This window comes from Rhinolophus sinicus, chromosome 7, assembly GCF_057876585.1.
Source record: "Rhinolophus sinicus isolate RSI-liver-muscle chromosome 7, RSI-T2T, whole genome shotgun sequence".
Taxonomy (NCBI): domain Eukaryota; kingdom Metazoa; phylum Chordata; class Mammalia; order Chiroptera; family Rhinolophidae; genus Rhinolophus; species Rhinolophus sinicus.
This window is the reverse complement of record NC_142507.1, coordinates 2542894-2556366: the sequence shown is the minus strand read 5'-3', so window position 1 is coordinate 2556366 and position 13473 is coordinate 2542894. Positions and strand designations below refer to the sequence as shown.

The following is a 13473-nucleotide window of genomic DNA, read 5'->3' as shown; positions in this document are numbered from 1 at the left end:
GTTCAGTCTTGTACAATAATCAGAATTATGCTTAATAGTCAAGGAATAAATATGTTTTGTTCAAACAAAGGAGAAGAATATAGTCGAAGTAAAATGAAAATGTTCAGGAGAAAATATTTTGTAACTAATATATAGATAAAAAATAAAATCTATTTTTCTACATGAGGAAAATATATAATTAATACATCAGTGATTCCCTAATTTATGTTCAGATTCATATATCAAACTAAATATATGACATCTTCTCTTGGATAGATATAGGCATCTCAGCAGCATATGCCCAGAAAAAACTCAATTTCCTGTACCCCCAACCTGCTCCACCCCCATGGTCTCTATCACAATAATGGGAACACTTATTTGTCCAGTTTTCCAAACAAAAACCCAGGGGTCAACCCTGATTCTTCTTTCTCCACCGCAATCCATGAATAATTCATCATCAATGTATTGCCATCAATATGTCCGAAACCCAATCACGGGTTAAATCTCTACCGATAACCATCTCACAACGGCCACCATTATATCTCCAGTGGACAACTGAAGTAACCCTGTAACTGGCCTAGTTCTTTCCCCTCTTGTCACAGTGTCCCTTTAAAAACATAAATGAGGTTATGCTGCTGATCTGCTCTTATACCTCCAATACCTTCCGTCTCACCTGCACATTCTGTCCCACCTACTGTGCCCCTCACTCCCATGTCCTCAGCTCTATCTGCATTGTCTCTGTACCTTCTGGGCCATGGCGGTAGTACCAGCGAACTTGTGATGGCTCACACATTCCCAGATCGTTCCTTTCTCAGAGGCGTTGGGTTTGCCGTCCCTCTGCTTACAAGACAGGTCTTGGCTAATTATTTGTGCCCTGCTTATTGTGGGCTGCACTCCAATTTTACTTCCCCAGAGAGTCACATCCTGACCAACCTGTCTAAAATGGAATAACATGCCCTGTGGACATAAGACAGAAAAGGGATCTTGGCCTTAAATTAATTTAGTGGCTTTTATACATGTGCATTCCTTGGTATTCCTTTGGTACCACAGCAGAGAAGGGATATCGCAATTTGTCCCTGGCTTTCTGCCTTTGGGGGTCCCTCAACTCTCTGTGGGAAAGAATAGCTGATTGCATTTGTCTGCATTATTTGGAGATTCCTAAAAAATCAGAATCTAGCTGTGAAATTATTCTGAAGTTTAAAAACATTTTTTTCCTTTAAGTCACAATTTCTATCATAAAACTCTCCTAACAAAAATGTATCGCAATTCAGATATTTAATTAAATTTAAAAAGGTGAAATATTAACGTGTCCTCTTCTTACTCTTTTATTGAATTTGGATTCAATTTTTGTTAATATTAAAAATGTTTATTGTATCTTCTTACATCTAAATTTCATCATTGGAATGTTTTCTTCTCAAACATATTATGTGAAAAGTGAAACAAACTTTTTACTGTCTAATACTAACAATTTTTATATGACAGTTCACATATAAAATGTCCATTTGTACCAAAATATCATGCAGAGAGGTTGGAGACTAAGTCTAGATCAGTGCCAATTTCTACTGATTATACTGGCTTGATTACACACATGTTTTAAAGAATCGTCTATTATATGTTTATTTCTAGATTCTTTCACTGTTATGATACTTGCAAAAGACACAATTTATGAACTTCAGGAATCAGTTATTAATAGTGGGAGGAACTCAACTCTGAAAAATAACTTACGTATAAAAATCACTCCCCTTGCTCGCATCAGTAAAGAAATCCCCCCTCTACCCCTCTTCCGTTCTATGGCTGGGCTAATAATAACGTAAGACAAGACTAACAGGAGAAAACTCAGTTTACTATGTGCACATGGGAGAGCATAAATGGTGCTCAGAGAAATGATCAAAGCTGCAGTTTTTAATGCTTTTGAGACAAAGAAACAATACATTTGTGAAGACTTGACTGGACAAAGGAGGTTAGGTTTGGGTGTGCGTTGGTGAGGAATCTAAACAGAAAGAGGGCTTTGGGCTCGTAAATTAGTAAAGGAGTAACAGGCTTTGTTTATACAGGCTTTTTGGCCCTCTGTTTCTGAATTCTCATGATAAGGGTGCAGCAAAGAGGGTACCTTTCACACTGGAGATTTATTTCTTTCATTCAAGGAGACAGAGGAGGGTCAGTGTGCCCTTCTTGCACTTGCTGTTTGTCAAGTACCTTTAATTCAAAGTAATCAATATGCCGTTTTGCGATATTTGGGTATAGTCTGCCCTGGGCCCTGACGCTCTAAAACCTGTATACAGGTCCCCATTCGTTCTTGAAAAGTAAAGTCTAGCTTAGAAAAAAAATACATAAAATACAGAATTAAATTAATTTCACTACTTTATAGGCGTTTTAGAGATGGTGAAGGAATTCAAAGGAGGAGCATGATGAGTTGAGGTCGTTATAATAATTTTAAAATGAATCTGGTGACTGTTCTTAATCCTGATCAGGAAGGAAGCAATGGGAATGCACTGGTAGGAAGGAAGATTCTGGAGCGCAGTCCTGACTGAGGGCAAATAAGGGAACAAACAAATGCTTGTCGCTGTCCATCAGCCCAAAGAATAGTGGGCTTCAAGTGTGTTTTTATCCTCAGCTACCATTGTGCATCCAGAGCGGTCTTTTCAACATACAAATCTAATGAGGTCACCCTCTGATAAAAATGTTTAGTGATTTCTCACTGTTCTCAGAAAAAAAGACTGAAACCCTTGCTGGGACCAACACATCTTCCTATGACTTGTTCCTTGCTCATCTGCACCTTTAGATCACCACCCTCTCAGCCTTGCTCAGTCCCCATCTAATTTGACTTCTCTCAGTTCTTTGAACGGTTCTCTTTTGTCCTTCACCAGGACCTTTGCTGGTTGACTGTGTGGAATGTCCTTCCCCACCAAGCTCCTCACCCCCTCACCGCTCTCCCCCTTCACCTGACTGTTCATCCTTCAGCTCTCAGATCAAATGTCATCACTTTAAGGGAGCCTCCTCCGATCCCTCAGACCTCGTGGGAATGCTTTGCTTCCCTTTCAAGCATGTATCTCTCTACTTACATTTCCGTGTTTGCTGTTGTAGTTGGTTCTGCTCCTTCCCCCTCTGAGCACAGTCCTGGAGACTGTGCCTGCGGAAGTGACTCCAGCACCAGCAGGGTGCTGATACTTATATGGCAGATGCTCAGTGTGTGTGTGCTGGGCGCACGGTGGGACGGTCAGTGGAGTGGATGGACTTTGGTGGGGTGGTCGGTGGAGTTTATAGATTCGGTGGGATGGTTGCTGGGTGGATGGCCTTTGGAGGAATGGTCAATGGAGTGGATAGACTTCAGTGGGATGGTCAGTGGGGTGGATGGACTTCGCTAAAGGGCTCTCCCCCATCCCTTCCATCACAAGAAGAGGAAGACAGAGAGGAAGCTGGAGAGAGGGAGGAGGAAAAGGGGAGGACGGGAGGAGATGGGGCAGCTGGAAGTTCTTTAGAAAGCGAGTGGCTACAGTTTGGGGTCCCTTTAAAGAGAAGGCACTGTGGTCTCCTTGTGGGGTGACCAGGTACTCAGTCCCTCTAAAATCAGCACCACAGAGATAGCTATTTAATAGGCCTGATTTCATTTTTCTCTAAATGTAACCCAGTCTTTAATAAGCATCAGATGTCACCATATCTATATTGTATCCCAACGTTATGGTAACTGATACGTTGGTTTAAAGAAAGGTTTTCATTGTGAAAACCTTCCGCTGTGTTCCTTGAAATGGCTTCCTTTCATAGTTTTGTTATTAATGGAGAGGTATTTGCACAGCACTTCCTCATTGTCGCAGCTCTTTCAAGCACTGCTTATCTTCTCTGATCTTCACAATCCTGAGAGGTAAGTAGCATGAGTTTGAACGCCTGTTCTGCTGGCTCGGAACTGAAGCTCAGGAATTGGCTCACCTTACGTCACACAAATGGTGGTGTGGGATGCCCACCTCACATAGTCTGACCCTAATTATTTTCACTTTTGATTTTTACCAGCAATTCTTTTCATATCCATGTGTCAGTAGAGGGACTGTACACTTTATCATCTAACCCAGGATAGCTCTGAGAGTGAGGAGGGGTGCGAGTAATAGGTAATGCCACGATGTCATGCTTAAACCAGATGACGCTGGGCAAACTGGAAAGCATGGTCCTTCTTATCTAGACACGTGCACTTAAAGCAGACTTGTCAACTTTGTTGGTCTTCCTCAGAGTATATTAGTTAAAGTAGGCCATCCTCAGTGTCCCATAAACCCTGACATTTCAGTAGCCAATGTGATAGAAATGGAGTTCCTCATCACGTAAACATAACCCATACCCAAGGAGTGGATGGGGCGAGGTGGAGATTCTGTCCTCCCCTCTCATCCAGGAACCAGACTGTAGTAAGTTCTGACATCTTTCAGTGAGTCGCCACCAGGGACTTGGAAAGACGTCCGACCCGCAGACGGGTGCCAAGAGCGGGAGTATGGTACTCTGGCAGGTGTGCGCTTCCAGCACAAGTGGTGCCTATCCCAGGTGCTCACGTTCTGCTGACCACACCTGGAGGCACGTGGGGCTGGGCGGCCATTCCCACTGGTAACCCTGGAAGCAGGAAGAATGGAAACCTTTAGTGGGTTCTTACAAGTTATTTGCTGATTTTTTTATTTATTTTTTGTTATTAAAATATAATTTTCTGTCGTTAAGTAAAATGGTGCCTATAGTTTGCATTTTCTGGTGAGCTGTATCTAGCAATACGTGTCTTTAGAGCAGCGATTCCTAACCGTGGCAGTGTTGGAATTTGGGGCTTTTGTTTTGGGGGCCAGTCCTGTGGTTTGTAGGGTGGTTAGCAGCATCTCTGACTTCTGCTTCCCCCCTGCCAGTAGTGACAACCAAAACTGTGTCCAGATGGTCCCCAATGCCCAAAGGGATAAAATCACCACTGGTTAAGAATCACCGCTTTAGAATAATCATAACGAAATAAACACCTTTAATTCAGAACTGTTATAATAGTTTTAATCAAGATAAAGTATATGAAAACAGTGCTTTGTGTTCTTTTGACAAACTCATAATTTATAATAAGGAGAGATCTTTTCCATTTGTCCACAAAACAAAACGCAGTATATGCACTTCAGAGCAATTACCAGAATGTGTTTATAACTGTAGTTTACGACTTGTATCACCAGTTTGTTTTAATCCTTAAAAACACAAACACCAGAGACAAATTGATCTGTCTATATAGTTGACATGTTTTTGTGTTTACTGATTTTAAATAGAAAAACATTTTTGTGTGTTTTTTTTAAAAAAAACCCTCTTTCTCCACATCTTTCAATATAGTGCCTTTTAGAGATGTGCTTTTTTTTCCATTAAATCCTTTCATTCAGATCATTTCTTCATTAAATCCTTCCATTCCAGACATTTCAGAGCACCCCTAGAAATTATGAAGAAAAAGAAAGCCTTGTGAAAGTGTTAAGTGAAAAATACTGAGTTCTGAGACGACTCAGACGCTCAGAACGGTGTTCAAATATGTATTTTTCAACAAGGCCACTGAAAACTTGGTAGCGCACAGGAAGAAGGAAGCGCGGCATCCCTCACTGGGGTTTTCTCTAACAGACACAATAGATATTCCGTTACGCCTGTCCTGCTCCATTTGGGTGGGTATCTCTCCTGCACGTGCCGTCAGGTACGAGAGAGATGCAGTGTCTGCATTGCAGGAGAGCACGCTGACCTAGAGCCTGGGCTGCAGGGACGAGCACCGGCCATCAATTTGGACCACACGGTCTGGGGCAGAACCCCCCTTAAGAAGTGCACAGATTTTGTGGGGGCTTCTGGGTCTTAACAGTCTTGTAGAAAACAGCCCAAGAATGCTGCAGATAATGAAAACCACTGTTAGCGAGGCACCATTAGGGAAACTTATTACCACTGGTACTGATAAAAATTTTAAAAAAAGAAGAAAAACAAAATGTAGCTGCTGCCTCTATGTCTAAAGAATGCATTGTCCTCATATTTTCTCAACTTGATAGTTTGACAAAGCAGTCAGTTCCCAAGATATAAAGCACAAGTTCATTGCTCAGCTCATTTCAACATTAGCTGTAATGAGAATGTGAATTTTGAATTACTAAATATTTGAATTTTTCTTCCTCTGAAGCTATTTACCATTCCAGCTTTCTTTCTCCACTAAAGAAATGCCCAAGAACACATCCCTGTTTTTTAAACAACCAATTTTGCAACATATGTTGTGTTATACGGATATTCAAAGTGGTTATCAATGGCAAAATATTATATGTAAATGGCCATTATGTTTGTTTTCTAAATCTATTCACAAGGCTGTGAAGGGTGTCGAATGGTATACATGAGCGGAGGTGTGAAGAATTACTAAGAAGATGATATTTGCTAGAAGTCACTTATACTCCTGCCTTCTGGTGGTTGACAGAAATAGGTCACCATCCTAAAACAGATTTTAGTCATAATACTTTTATTTATATATTATGTTCAGCTATCAAACTTCCCAAAGACATTTAATATACACTCTACTACATTTTAAAAATTATCTTTCCAGCATCCTTCATGAAACTAGATAATGGATTTCATTGCTCCCATCTTACAAATAATGTCCTGAATATTAAAGAGAGCATGTTTCATGGGGACAAAATGCTCGGAACTTCCTTCTAACATTTTTCACCATTACTGTGGATTCCCCTTGATTCTACTGTGAAAGCATCCATCTGCTATGTGGGAGTTGATTCAGAAGTCTTTCTTGCCTTCTTCCACTGTCGTCAGAAAATAAGTATTAAAAACAACACTCTGTGGGCTGCCAGGCACCGTACACGTTTCAGGTTTTCAGTAATTAAACGGAGCTACTTAATATGCCATAGACAAATGCTAATTAGCAAACTTCCCTGAGAGAGTGAATTCCAGAGCTAACGGTCTGTCAGCGAAGGAGATACACGTCCTCGCGTGTGACAGAAAGCCTGCGGATTTTCTTCATGCCTCTGAAACTGGTTCCTTGCCTCAGAGGCTGAACCTAAATGAGTGAACACCTCATTTGGCGGCTGCTACTGTCCGTGAGCAGTTTCTTCACTAATCCCGTCCCTGGGAGGGTCCAAGCAGCGTTCAGAAGGGTCTCGTTAGTTCTAACTTGTTCTAACATTTCCCCTAGAACAAATCTGGACTTAATAACAGGTAAAACCCAGTACCTCAAGTTACCCTTTCATCCTACTAAGAAGTGTCCGAAAGTCACTTGTAAACGGATTTTAGAATACTGCACTAATAGGAACATTTATTCTGTTGACAGCATGTGTGGTATTGTGTTAGATGCTTGCCAAAACATCTCAGCTCTGAAGGGGCATCGAAACACAAAGCCTTATCTAAAGTAAAGTAAAATAATACAGTAAAGTAAAATAGATGACTGCCCTTGGAAAATATTCTAATTGTGGAGTAAAATATGTATATGTAAAATACTATGCAAATGGAGATGGCAGATACAAGAAAAAACGTGATACAATGCAGGTCAAGTGCCATAAAAGGATAAAATATTGTAAGTTTATCCACACAATTGTGGAGTGACACATGCACGTATGAAATAATATACACTAGGAGGTGGGAAATACAAGACAAAGCACGTTGTCACACACACCCTCCAGTGCTACCTGAATTTTAAAAAGGGATACTGTCTTGTAAGGTTGTTTGGAGAAGTTCTTTTGGGAACTGTAGATTTCAGTTTTAAGAACTCAGAAACAGTTAATCGACAATAGTAGGCAAAAAAAAAAAAAAAAATTACAATGTCAATCTTCAAGAAAACCCATAGATGCCTAATTTACTAGAATTGAAACTAAAACAGAGAAATTGAAAATGTTGGCCAATGTTTGCGAAAGATGGCAGCTAAGACTGTAGGCTCTGGACTCGGGTTTCCTCAGATAGAAGCCTAACTCCCCTCTTACTGGCTGTGTGATGTGGGGCAAGTTACTAAAGTCTCGGTGCTGTTCCCTTGTCTGTAAAATAGAGATAATCGTATAAGGACCTACCTTGTCGAGTTGTCGTGAAGATTAAATGCATCAGTACGTGTAAAATGCTTCAGACGTCACCTGGGACCCATAAACTGCTGTAAAAACCAAAGGGAGGTGAAAGGATGCAGCATCCTGTTAAGTGCTGTTGTTGGAGGCCCTCGGTGTCTCTACAAGGGAATTCAGAAAGCTGGGGTCTTACCCTTACATTCCCAGCTTCCTGGAGGAGTAGGTCCTGGACAAGAGTTTATCCTTTCTGGGCGCTGCTTCTCCTCGTAAGTGAGCATCACGGTTTGTGCTTTTTCTGTCCTGTGGAGGAAATCTGCCTACTCTGTGGTCCTGAAGACATTCTTTTATGTTTCCTTCCCAAGGGCTTTTTGTTTTGTTTTATTTTACCGTTTACATTTCGATTTTAATACTCCTGGAATTGGATTCTTTGTATGGTGTGTGTTAAGGAACATCCTCACTTATTTCCATTTGAATAGCCAATGAGCTCCATTTTTTTGAGAAAACTATTCTTTCCTCATTGCCTTGAAATGTCGGTTTGGACATAGAACAAGTGGTATGTTATATATATATTTATATTGTTGGGGAGGAAAATTGTTTCCTTCTACCCTTCGAGGTTCTTCAGCTAGTCTAGCAATCATATTTAACATAAGACAGATTAACAGGAGGAAAAAGCACATTTAATTTTGTACATAGAGGGGCTGCATAAGTGTATGAGGGCCCATGGCAGTCAGGTGGTTGGGGCTTATATGCCTTTGTGAACCTAGGAGAATGGGGAGGGGCCTGGGACTTCCAAGGAGAGGAGGGCAATTCCCATGGAGAGGGAAAAACAAATGTTTGCCATGTCATGCAGAGACAGTGGGACATAGAGAGGACCTTGCTCTCAGAGCCCTGCCAGGTCTCCCCCCACCCCCACACCTACCCACATTCTCAGTAGTTATCTCTTGTGATGGGAGAGTGATCTTCCTGGACCAGGCCCTTTAGTTAAATTCTTTTAGGCAATTAATGGAGAGGTAAAAAGTTCTCCCTGAGCCTTTTGGGCCTCAGTTGTCTTCAGCTCAAAATATTCCATATGTCAGGATGGCACCACCTTCTGGGGGCTCATTTTTAATTAATATACCATGTGTATGTGTGTGTGTGTGTGTGTGTGTGTGTGTGTGTAACATTTTATATGTAATTATATATAAAATTTTATTTAATGTCAATTTATGTATGTAATTACATATGTGGTATAGATACTATACTGTATATAGTACTGATACTACTATAAATAAACAGGACCTTTTGGGACATTTCGTTTTCTAATTGTTCATTATTGGTATACTTATTAATATACTCACAGATTTTCTAAATTCACTTATTAATTCTAACAGTTCTCTCTCTCTCTCTCTCTCTCTCTCTCTCTCTCTCTCTCTCTCGTATTCTTTATGTACAACCATGTCTCTTGCAAATAATGACAGTTTTATTTCTCACCTTCCACTATGTATACATTTCTTTCCCTGCCTTATCACATTGGCTAGCACCTCTAGAATAATACTGAAGTGTAGTCGTGTAGTAGTGGTAGCAGATATGTTATTTTTCATTTCATGAGAGAGCTGTCAATATTTGCTATTATCGTTTTCCACAGGATTTTATTTTATTTTTGTACGAAAGTCCCTATCATACTAAGCAATTTCTCCTTATATTTCTAGTTGGCTATTTATTTTTATTGAGTTTTATCCAATACTTTTCCTGTATATATGGAAATGAATATTTGATTTGTCTCCTTTATTTTTTTTAATATGAAGAACTGCAATTGATCTTTGAACATTAAATCAATGTTGCATGCCTGGAATCAACACAACATGGTAATAAAGTATTATCTTTTGGTTTGGTTTGGTTTTCGTTTTAACTTCTGTGTTCATAGTAGAGATTTCGAGGTTGGCCTGCAAATTCATTTTCTTGTAATGTCTTACCCGTTTGCCCATTGAGGAGATGTTGGCCACGTTAAACAAACTGGGAAGAGTTCCTTCTTTTTCTGTTCTCTAGAAGTTTGTGTATGATTGATGTTATCGCTTTCATAGATATTTAGAGAATTCACCAGTGAGCCATTTGAGCCAGGAATATTTTGCGGAAAGAACATTAACAAAGATCAGTTGTTTTAATAGACGTAGGACTCTTCAGATTTTTAAATTTAATCTTGTGCCAATTTGGGAAAGATAAGTTTTGCAAGGCATGTGCTAATTTGACACACATTTTCAAATGTATTGGCATAAAGCTGTTTGTAGTATTCTCGTATTTTATTATCATTAGGAACTTTCAGCGATGTCGGTTTTCTAATGCTAATGTTTGTAATGTTGGGCTTACCACTTTCTTCCATAGTCAGTTTACTCATCCACTTACATACCCAAATTATGGCTCTGTGTATTTTCTCTAATGCTCTTTTTGTTTTGGTAATCTTCTTTATTATTTCTTTCATTCTCATCTGTTTGGTTTAGTTTGCTACTCGTTCTATGACTTCGTGGGTGAAGACAGATTATTTTCAGCTTTTCGTGTTTTCTAAAACTGCGTTTCATTCTATAATTCTGAGCACAGCTTCCACTTCGTACCACACATTCTAACACATCACGCGTTCAGAATCAATTCGTCGATAAGTATTTTGTAATTCACGTTGGTATTTCTTCTTTAGTCTATTGGTTATTTCAAAATTTGTTACCGAATGGATAATTTTAAAAATTTGAGTTTAGTCTAAATTTCACTGTGACCAGAGAATACATGAACTGAAATTCACAGAGACCTTTTATATACTAGCTCTGTGTGTGGTCGGTTTTGATGTGTCCCCTATGCAGTTGGCAGACAGCATGTGTAGTCGGCTGTTATTCTATGCCACCTCCTGTAATATGTTGAGCAGGCAAAAATCGCTAGTTGAATTCCTCTACCTTCTCTATCATTATTGATTTTTGTCTTATTTTCCATCAGTTAGTAAGAGAGGTGCGTTATGCTTATGGATTCATCTGTGTATCTTTTTAGTTCTTTGAGTTTTTTGCTTTACATACTTGATGCAATATTTGATAAAGGTGCACTTGAAATTAGAGTATCTTTCTAATGGATTCATCCTTTTATTAGTAGGAGATATCTCTATCTCTAGTAATTATTTTTGTCTTAAGGGAAAAAACTGTCCAATCTTAATATAGCTAAACTTACTTCCTTTTGATTAATATTTTCTGGTATGCCATTTTCATCTATTTTAATTTCAACAATTCTGTTTTTTTTTTTAATATTTAAAGCCTGCTTGCAAGCAAAATATAATCTTTTAAAAATGCAGTCTGACAGCCTTTGTCTTACTTGTGATAACCCATTTGCACTTAGTTATATATTTGAATTTATATCTACAAGTTTACTATATTTTTCTCTCTCTTCTGTGGGTTGCTTGTTAATTTATCTTTCAGTATTACCCTAGAAATGGTAGCAGGTATCTGTGATTTCTAAGTTTAATGCATATGACCCTTCACAGTGCTTCCCTGACAACCCGACGCTCATGGAATACTTTCAATGCTTACATCCCTCCTCAACTTTCAGGTTGTAATTGTCATGACTTTTCATTCTGCATATATTTTCACTTCATTTTTTAACTTTTTTATTTTGGAGATTGTCAAACATACATAAAAGTAGAGAGAATAGTATAATGAACTAGACGTCCCCCGAACCCCCTCTTAGTAATTAGCAATTTACAAGCATATTATTTTTTCTGTACCTCAACCATTCCTTTCTACTACTATATTATTTTGAAGCAAATCTTTGACATATCATTTAATCTACAAATATTTCAGTCTGAATATATAAAATACGACTTTTTTAAGGAAACATAACCATGTTCTCACCAAATATAATTGCTACAGTTCTTTAATACCAATCTAGTAATAATTCCCTGTTTTCACAATCCCCTCTCTTATAGTTTAATTTAAAATTAATTTCTTTGAATTGGAATTCAAAGAAGATACCAAGATTGAGACTCATTGATATATCCCTAGTCCATAAGCTTTCCTAATATATTCCCATCTACCCCTGCATTTCATCTATTGGAAGAACTGGCTCATTGGTCCTATAAAGTTTCGCCGGTCCTGTTATTGGTGATTACATCCCCGTGGTAGCATTTAACATACTTCTCTGTTCCTTATATTTCCTCCAAACTGTTAGTCGTATCCAGAGTCTTGACCAGATTCAGGTAGAAATTTTAAAGATTTCTTCATATGTGATTGTAAGCACTTCCGTCAAAAGGTACAAATGTGGTTTTCTCTTCTTTTGTCATCGTCATCGCCACTGAATAGGGTAATCTATTTCTATCATTTTCTCTTTGTTTATTAGCTGTAATTATTCTAAAAAGAAATACTTCTTTCATCATAGATTTGGTTTAGTGAATTAGCAAAGTTGTTCCCTAATTCACTAAAGATTAAAAATAAGTTTGAAAAAAATTTTCATAGTGTTTTGAGTTCAAGAATTAAACATAGTTGATATGTTTCCATCCCTTGCAGTTATAGTTTGAATTAATGATCGGATTATCCTGACTTTGCCTTGTGGTGCCATTTTCATGTTGTCGCCCGGGTCATTTTGACATAACGCTAGTCGTCTTGGATAGTTGCTTTTATTTCAGATATCACAAAATGTTCCAGGATCTTAATTTCTTGCCCCATACTGGGAATCAGCCAGTTCTCCATAGAGCTCTGGGCCACGTAGTGGGAAATGTTATTGGATCTAACATTCTGAGTGCTAAGGAGGCTCATTGCTACTGATTTTTTTTATTTATTATTGTTTCTCAGTTGCTTCAGTTGTCAGAGCCAGGACGCACACAAATGCACACACGCATACACACATGCACACAAGAAAAAACATCATTCCAAGTTTATACTGATACTTCTATGAACAGTCAGAACTACAGAAATTGTAGTCAATCTCATCCATCTTTTATCTACATTTCCTTTCAGTATTATCAGAAATCTCTCTCATCTATCTGTATTCATCTCATCACCCAACAATACACATATAAGAATCTCAGAAAATCATTGCTGACAATACCAACCCATTATAATTTCTGAAAATAGTTAAATATTTTCATTACTTTGCCCATTTTTTTTCTTTCCATAAGAATATTCTACTACATAAGAAAAACAAAATTATTATGTTTTAAAGTCACTTGAGGTGGTTCTTCTCTGTCAGATTACATCACCAAGTAGACACACGATGATAATGTTTGATTATTAGGGACTGCATTTCTGTTCTTTATTTAGCTTTATTGAAGTATAATAGATATAAAACAATTGCACACTCTTGAAAAGTAAATCATGAGTTTGGACATGTGTGTACATCAGTGATACCATCACCACAACCAAGATTGGAAATTACCCATGACCTGCATAGTCCTCGGTCTTGCACACATTCCATGTAGTGCAGTTTATTCAGTCAGACCTCTAAAATGGGTATTTGTGTTTTCCCAGTCTTTTCCTATTATAAACAATGCTACAGCAAA

At 38.5% G+C, this 13473-nt stretch overlaps 1 protein-coding gene across 16 annotated transcripts in view; it reads left to right on the top strand.

Moving 5' to 3' along the window:
- RALYL (RALY RNA binding protein like) overlaps positions 1-13473 on the top strand; it is a 1518143-nt gene that overhangs the window by 1277424 nt on the left and 227246 nt on the right. The window lies entirely within an intron of this gene.